This window comes from Anomalospiza imberbis, chromosome 18 (assembly GCF_031753505.1).
Source record: "Anomalospiza imberbis isolate Cuckoo-Finch-1a 21T00152 chromosome 18, ASM3175350v1, whole genome shotgun sequence".
NCBI classification, from domain to species: Eukaryota; Metazoa; Chordata; class Aves; order Passeriformes; family Viduidae; genus Anomalospiza; species Anomalospiza imberbis.
The window spans coordinates 5145241-5154014 of record NC_089698.1 but is presented as its reverse complement, the minus strand read 5'-3'; the positions used below and the strand labels follow the sequence as shown (position 1 = coordinate 5154014).

The following is an 8774-nucleotide window of genomic DNA, read 5'->3' as shown; positions in this document are numbered from 1 at the left end:
GGGAGAAACAGAAGGAGGGCAGCAGGGAAGTGCCTCCAACCAGCCCATCCCTGCTCCAGGGTCTCTATCACCCCTCCCATGTGTCCAGAGCTTTCTGAGCTGCTGCCAGGGAGAGTTGAAGCTCTGGGTTGAAAGGAAGGGCCAGGAAGGCTGCTCCAAGTTCTCCCTACCTAGGCACGGTGCTGTGCCCATGGGGACATCTGGACATTTTTTGTATATATATCTATATATATACATACATATATAAAAGTAATTTTTTCTGATGCTTACACTACTTCCCCACGACAACCATCTGAGCCTGTTTATTGATATGTTTTCTCCCCTGTGTGCACTGATTCAGTGGCTTATAGAAACTCGCGGGATGATGTGGTGGAACAGGGAATCAACTCCTGGGCCAGTGCAAGCCCAGGGCAAAAGCTCTGGCTGCTGCAGGCTCCAGGGGCTGGACATGGAGCTGCCAGCCCTTCCCAATGGGTTTGTTGAGCCAGCTTTGATAAACCCCAGCCTTGATTTCTGCACAAACACTTCTATCAAAATGGGAACCTAAATACTGAATAATTGCAAGGAAAAAAGCTTTATTCCTGCATTCCATTTTGGCTTTAATTACAGAAGGTTGGCATTTTTCATACCATTTAAAGAGAAACGAGACAGGAAAAGGTCAAAACACAAGGGGCCTCGAACATCTCTAATCCCGTAATGGAGAGCAATACAAGGCTCTAATATTTGAACAATCAACGTGGACTTTTGTTATGAAGCCCAACATGTGATGGAAGAAGGTAAGAGGCTTTTAGATCTATTAGAAAACTGGTGTGCTGGGAACGGAGGGAAATGATGATGGGAAAATTAAAATTCAGCTCCAGCAGAAGGTTGCAGTGTTCAACTTGCAGCTCAGTGCATCGATCTGTTCCAGCATTTGACTTTCAACCATGACAAAACTGTGGGCAAATTAATTGTTCTCCAGGATATTAGGCATCAGAGTCTATTAATCCTCTCTGGAGTCGGATGCTCCATGAATACTAATGCAAACCCAGCGCTGCAGTCGTGTCTTTTCCCGCTCGAAGCTGCCGCTGCCATGGGGGCAGGGAGGGAGGGAAGCCTGGGTGCCAGTCAGCCATTTGCTGCTTTTATTCAGATTTAAGTCTGATTACAATTGGAAAGAATCATGTAATATGGCAAATCCTCCTCTGAGCCAGGCAGGCTCTGGAAACCAGAAAGCAAGAGGCAATGTTACGTGTTTTCCACAAGGAAAAAGTGAAAGGCATAAGTTATTTATGCAAATTTGATCTCTATTCAGACGTGTTTTAAGGAAGATCTCAGGAAATCATTTCTTAATTACACATATAGATTGCACTTACTGTGCCTGCATCTAGGCTCTTTTCTCTCAGACTAAAACATGTGGAATAAGTAGCTCGTTTCTTGTGATGGTTTTACAAACAAATAAAATGTCTCTCCCTCAGTATTCCCCTTTCCCAAAACCCTCCCTCTCCTTGCCCCACACCTCCCAATACTCTTTGGGAGCAGGAGCCCAATTTGGAGCCTCCACAGATTAATTCTGAGCTATAATCTGCATATTTGTCTCTAGGAAATGGAGGCTGCAGGAAAAGGATATTGAAGATGTTTTACCTCCACTAATGCTGCACATTTAAGTAATCCTCTGGAATTCCAGAACAGCTTTAATCACCCAAAGCCCAGTCAGGACCATACTCCATATAATTAATCCACATTGCATAATGTTGCCTAGTGAAAACGAATACTCTTCCAAATATTTGTCCAGCCTGTGTATCTAAGCCCATCCAACACATGGGATTCCAACTTCACCTTTTGCTTCAGAACCAGGTTGCACTGAAGCAGCAAAGTGAGAGCAGCAATACTGGGGTTTGACATGAGCAGCTCTCCACTGACGACCTGGTGGTATGTTCCCGTCTAAGGCATGGAAGTTCCCTGTGGATCACGATGAGAATACCTTACACTGACAATGCTGGATCCTTTTGTTTCCTCTTTCCCCTTGCAGTTTCTCTCCACACTGTTCTTAGCGCTTACAGATTGCTGCAAGGAGGATGTTTGCAGTGAAAGAGCAGGGCTGAAAGATTTGGGTACAGGGGGACCCCAAAATAGTATACCAGCTCATTTGCTTGGGGTGGTGGGTAAGGTGTGAATCGCTGCAGAGGCTCTCTCAGAGGTGGCACCACACAAACCAGATTTCGGAAAGCCCGTCTGAGAGGAGGAGATGTAGATGTGCTGAGCTCCTACCCAGTGAACTGGGACTACCCAGGGATAAGCTTTCCAAGGCTCCCATTTTCCCCAGAGTGGAAGCACTGCAGTGCAAAGGGAGCAGAGCTGCTCGCCTGCGCTCTAACTGAGGAGATATTTATGTCTGTGCAAACACAGCACGCGCCTTCCGCATGATTTGGAGCTAAATGCAGTGTTACTTAATTAATGCATATGTAACACACAAGGCTATTACACCTATTAGAGATCTTGAACAATTAAAATTCCAGTGTCCTCTCTGCCATTGGGTGTCCATGACAAAGGGCTGAAAATCTTCCGTCCATAAACAACTGGCAAGAGCCAAGAAAATCCCCAGACCCACCAACATCCAGAAACAGTTCTCAGGTTTGCATGGATTTATGAAAGACCTGTGAGAGTCTCAGACCCAGGGAAGTGGTGACAGTGGGTGCACCCCCAGTCTCTGCACTGCCTCCTATCCCCTCAGAGCACCATGCTTTCCAGAGGGAGCTGAGACAGGGCTGCGAGGATGATGGCCCGAGCAATGGCAGAGTGGTTAATGACAAACTGTGCTCCCTGGATTCGACCAGCACCAGAGCAGGAAACCCCCTGAGAAGCCAGGAATAGATAAATCTTTGTGAGAAAACTTGTTCTGGAGATGTTTGCAGCTCAGATTCAGTCCTCATAGGCTGAAGCTTCCTGGAGCCCCAGTGCTGTGCTGGGTGTTGACTCTGCTCACGGATCACAGCATTGCCACCGGTGCCCTCGGGGACACACCAGCTCTGGGCTGTGCTGCGGGGGCTGCCCCCTAGCTCAGGATGGCCGTGCTGTTCCAGACAGGCTGAGAGACTGTGGGGACTGATGCTCATGCAGCCGTGGGGATGAATCCCAGTGGCAGGAGATCCCCATGGTGTTGCTCTGGAGGTGGCTCAGAGAGGGGACAGTGTCAGCGCCAGCCAGTCTGGCTGTAGGTCTTCTGGATCTCAACAAGGTGTTCTCACAGCACGGAGCTGTAGCGGGTCCTGGGTCCAGCATGGTGTGGCCAGAGAGGCCGGAGCAGAGGCCTGGTATGAGAGCTGTCTCTCACCCTGAGCTGCATTACCCAGTCCTGCCTCCCATTTCAGAAAAGCTGACTTCAAATAAAAGAGCCCTTTGAAAAATCATGAGGCATTTTATTCATGATTATATTTTGTCCAAAGTCTTTTGACAAGAAAATAGGTGATCCAGCTCAGAGAGCATTTCTTTTCTAGTACATAAGAAACCCATTACACATCTTTTTTAAAAAACAAAAACTTTCTTATTCCCTTTGAGCAGTGTGGCCAGCTGTCAAAGGAGAAACTCAGACTCCAAATGGATTTAATACAAACCAGACCCCAATGCCTTGTGCATTGTTTAACCATAGCTTCAGTTTCCTTCTCTTCCTTTGCTGCATCAGGTATTTGCCATGTAGAGTCATAAGTTTTTAATGTTTAAAATATAACACATTGTTTCAGTTAATGTAATTGTCCTGCCCATTCCCCTCGCTCGTCCCCTCCTCATCCCCTGGGGTTTTATCTCCTTTCTCTTGGTTTTGGCGTGATGGCAGCTCTCTGAGAGGAGCCTGTTCCTGGCTCAGCTCATCATGGTGGTCTCCAATGGACAGAGCTGCTCCTGACCTCACCTGCGCCTTTTCCATCCTATTCCCTTTTCCCTTTAAAATAAACTGGCACAACCTGGAAATACCTGGAAGCTCTGCAAGAATGACTGCCTTGTCTCTGTATCTCCTGTTGGAAACTCCCACTGCTGGCTTGGGAATCTGTGCATGCAAGCCCTGCACCAGCAGCTCCACACCTTCTCCTCTCTGATCAGCCGGGAGGGGATGAACAGCACTGTGGAACTGCAGTGGGGACATGGGTGAGATGAGCCATGTGCAGCTTTGTCTCCAGCACCTTTAAATTCAGCTGGTCTCACCCCTTCTGCTCCCTGGTGGTGCTGGGCACCACATGAACTGTGGTGTGCACCAGGCACAAACACACAAATATTTAATTACAGAGAAGGTAACAATTTATGAAGTTCATTGAATGAAAAGCTCTGAAGGAAAAGGCACTCAGGAGGAAATCCTAAGTATCCCACAGCTGCAGATCCAGGGACCTGGCAGCTGCCTTTTTATCTTGGCTGTCTATTGGTGCTTCCACATGGGGGTTTTGTGTCCTACCCTAGCAAGAGGCAAGAAGCCTGTTTGTCCATTGCTGAGGAGAACATGTGGCTTTTCTCTTGGGTGCCTGAGCTGAAATCACTGATGAATGATTCTGCTTTATTCATGAGAAAGGGGAACTAAAGAACCAGACGTGGTTGTCCGCAGCAAACTCATATGTTCATAGATTTTTGAGTTGAAGAGGAGGGAACTGGCCAAGACATGGATGAAATGGTTAAGATGGATTTGTGATGACTGTTGGTGAGCTGTGGAACACTCAGGAATGCTGAACACCTGTCTGAGATCACTGGGCTGTAAGGTCATGCTCGATAAACCTTGGAACAGAGGCTAAAACTTTGTGAGGGCAGTGGCTGTGATACAAGAGTGTGCAAGGGATTGAGATTCCCCCTGGATGATGTGAGTCTGGACACCAGTCCTGCTCAGAAGTTGAGTGTGACCATTTGATGAAGAGGTGAGGAACTGGGGTATAGTAGATACCAGCTGAGAATGTTTATGGAAGATAGACATGCCCATTGAAATAAAATGTATTTTAAGGTAAGTAAATACAAAATCATCTCTCTCATACTGGCCAAGAATGATGGATTTGTTGCCAGAGCAGGAGATGGTTTCACATTCCCTAACAACTTTGCAAAGCGTCTGAGCAGACACAGGCCACAGGCACAATGCCCTGACCTTGTGATAAAGAGCTAATTCATTCAGGGGATGCACAGAAAGGAGTAGTAAGTAGAAGCAGTGCAATGATTTTATGGCACAGTAAAGTTGCTTGGCTTAGGTGAGAGGGACACCAGAATATTGCCCATGGCTCCAGTGTCAGGGTTTGTAAAGGGATCCTGAAGATCTCAAAGAAAGAAACAAAATTGTTTATGAGATGAAGAGAATGAGTTATAGAAGAAGAGATTAAAGAGGTTAAATAAGATCCAGAAGAAGAGTGAATGCCTTCATTAAATCCTGAAGTACCTTTTCAAGAGAAAGTACCAGGGATGGGGGGGACCCCAAGTCTTGCAGCAAAAGCAGAACAGAGCCAAAGGCTACAGGCAGGAGCAAGACATTTAACATGGAAATAAGGCTCAGACTGTGGGAGGGAGAGTAATGACTGACTGGAAAAAACTACCCGGGAAAGTTGTGTATTTTCCATCTCCTCACACGTCCGAGACAGGCAGCATGGCCTGTGGGGAGCAAGGTGTGAGCTATACAAGTTGTTTGCCCACGCCTGGGGGAGAGAATGGGCCTGGGCCAAAGAGCACCAGCACAGCCACGGGATGTCTGTGGGGGCTGCTGGCCCTCACCTGATGGGTGTTTTTGGGGGTTGCTGGCCCTCACCTGAGGGGTGTTTTTGGTGGCTGCTGGCCCTCACCTGAGGGGTGTTTTTGGTGGCTGCTGGCCCTCACCTGCTCAGTGTTTGTGGGGTCTGCTGGCCCTCACCTGATGGGTGTTTTTGGGGGTTGCTGGCCCTCACCTGAGGGATGTCTGTGGGGGCTGCTGGCCCTCACCTGCTCAGTGTTTGTGGGGGCTGCTGGCCCTCACCTGATGGGTGTTTTTGGGGGTTGCTGGCCCTCACCTGAGGGGTGTTTTTGGTGGCTGCTGGCCCTCACCTGCTCAGTGTTTGTGGGGTCTGCTGGCCCTCACCTGATGGGTGTTTTTGGGGGTTGCTGGCCCTCACCTGAGGGATGTCTGTGGGGGCTGATGGCCCTCACCTGCTCAGTGTTTGTAGGGGTTACTGGCCCTCACTCACAGGGTGTTTTTGGGGGTTACTGGCCCTCACCCACAGGGTGTTTTTGGGGGTTACTGGCCCTCACTCACAGGGTGTTCTTGCTCAGTGTTTGTGGGGTCTGCTGGCCCTCACCCACAGGGTGTTTTTGGGGGCTGTTGGCCCTCACCTGCTCAGTGTCTGTGGGGGTTACTGGCCCTCTCCCACAAAGGTATTTTTGCTCAGTGTTTGTAGGGTCTGCTGGCCCTCACCCACAGGGTGTCTGTGGGGGCTGGTGGCCCTCATTTGTGGTCTGTGGGGGCTGCTGGCCTCACATGTGGTCTGTGGGCACTGCTGGCGCTCACTCATGGCCACCATCACAGCCAGCGCTGGCCTTGTCACCAGCCGGGCGCCTGGGCTGCTGGGGTCGCTGCCCTTATTGTTCCCATTGATGTCGCTTCACAAAGTGTTTCATAATTTCCCAAAGAAACAACAGCGTGATCCTTCTGCGGGAATGTGAAGTGGCAGCTTCAAAGCTTCGAGGAGTGGAGCAGCTCACCCAGCAAGGCAGGGGCTCCGGCATCGCATCCTGCTGCTGTGCAGCCTCCAGGGGCCTCGCGCAGAACCAGCGAGGATGCTCAGAAATGGAAAAGAAAAGCGTCAGGAGGGAAACAACAACAGCAGCAGCAACAAAGCTTGGAAATATCAGTGCTTTCCGACAGGTTTGAAAACAAACACAAAAAATAAATGAAAAAAGAAAAAAGACCAGGGAAAGAAGTGTCTTCTTAAAATGAAGCACTTAAAAGTGCTCCTTTGGGGCTGGGAAAAATCTCCGTGGCTGCCAGTATTTTGAGAAAAGCTGCAAGTTAGTGACAAAATAATGCATTTCAATTTCCCTGGCACAGCCAACTGACAAAACCCCCGGTTCTGCCTGCTTGGTCCCTCTGCCCTGCCCTTGTCAGATGCTGCCCTGGGAGCAAGGGGTGGGACGGGACATTACTACTGCTATGGGGAGGTGGGAAAAACCGTGAGCAGTGGGGGTGAGGGTGCAGCAGCACTACACCAGATCCCACTGCAGTGGGGACACTGGGCTGTGGTCAACAGGGAGCTGGAGAACCTCTGCTAAGAAGCCTTTGGACAAAGCTCTGGCTCCTTCAGTGGACAAATAAATATTGGATATAACGATCTGTAAATTAAAAGGTGTTTTAGAAATATAAAGCAAGAGTTATACCCACTTAAGGTGTCAGAGAAGATGCTTTTAGTGTGGTTTTGTGACTCGGATACCTTTCTTCCACTGACAATGACGAGTGGCTGTGCTGAGCCCACCTCTGCACCATAGTACCAGGGGAAGCCAGTGAAGCTTCGTGTCTGGGGGGCATGTGCCAGGTCACCTCTGAGCCTCACGGACACCTCATGGACCAAGCAGCAAAGAAGACACATGGCTGTTGGACACCAGAGCCATGGTGGGTGTGGGTGTCTGCCCCAGCATGGTAAGAGGACAACCCCTGTCTTCTCCCAGAGCTGGGGGAGCTCCCATGGGGGTTCACCACACAGCAGGGATCCCCCACCAGTCAATGGCCAGGGCAATGGTACAGGAAGGTGATGCCCCTCATCACAAGCCCATGAAAGGCAGCTGTGACTCAGTTATCCCCATGGCCCATGTTTTTGGCCCTGCCTGCAGAGGCTGCAGAAGAACCCTGTGGAATTAGTGATCCCATGTCTTGATTTAATTTTCAGTCTACTTTAACTCTAACAAAGTGGCAAATTGCTTCCTGTAGTTGTTTTACTTTTATTTATGGGGTAATTTGCATCATGAAGACAAGTTGCCCTATCAATAACTGTGGAGCAATTAAGGTCACCTGTCCCCTCCTTTCCTTCCGAGGGTCTCATCTCTCACTTGCATGTCTCATCTTGATGGAGGATTGTGATGGATTGGTCTTTGGGAGGCTGGCCCCGCTCTCTAGCTCCAATTGCGCTGCTCACACAGATTCCCAAAGCTCAGGCCAAACTGCTGCTCTGCTTTTGCTGTGTGATATTTTCCAGAAGAAAGGGATTTTTTGAAGGCCTTGCAGTGGGAGTTATTTCGCAAAGGAGAAGGGTGCAGGCATTCCTCAAGAACAAATGTGGAAGGAAAGATACCTGGTTAAGCAATTAATATTTCATCGTGAAACATGGCAGAGTTAAGTTCATTGCTGAGACGAGGTTGCTCATCTGAAAGAATTAAACCTGACTCCCATACACACATTTTCGCTTTCCCTCTTCCCACTTACTTCCCTGCCAGAGAAACTGAGGGATATCAGGGTGGGGGGTCAGTGGTGTCTCCGATGTGCTCCTCTCACTTTTGGGGCAGTCTAAAGATGTAACAGGCATTGGGAGGTCAGGATACCTGATGTGCTGGATAAATGCACATCTAGGCTGAAGTGCAGGATGAATGCTCTGTGCTCCCAGAGGTGGGGAAGAGCAGGACAGGCAGAGGTGCCCTGCCCTGTACGGGTGCTCTGCACATCGAGCTGAGCTCTGGGTCTTTTTCTTGGCTGCAGGAGCAAGTGCTGTGCTTCTCCATGAGCCTGGGCTCTCTAGGGATGTTATCTCCCACACAGATGTCACCCCAGGCATGTTGGGCACCTGGCAGAGCAGTTCTGGTGCACAGAGCTGAAATTCCCATCC

At 49.3% G+C, this 8774-nt stretch overlaps 1 long non-coding RNA gene across 1 annotated transcript; it reads right to left on the bottom strand.

Moving 5' to 3' along the window:
• Nucleotides 1-586: 586 nt before the first annotated feature.
• Nucleotides 587-2586, bottom strand: LOC137484996 (uncharacterized). Its single transcript, XR_011005140.1, has 2 exons — nucleotides 1624-2586; nucleotides 587-1200 (listed from the first exon to the last, which is right to left on the bottom strand). It is a non-coding gene; the product is annotated as an uncharacterized lncRNA (long non-coding RNA).
• Nucleotides 2587-8774: the final 6188 nt, after the last annotated feature.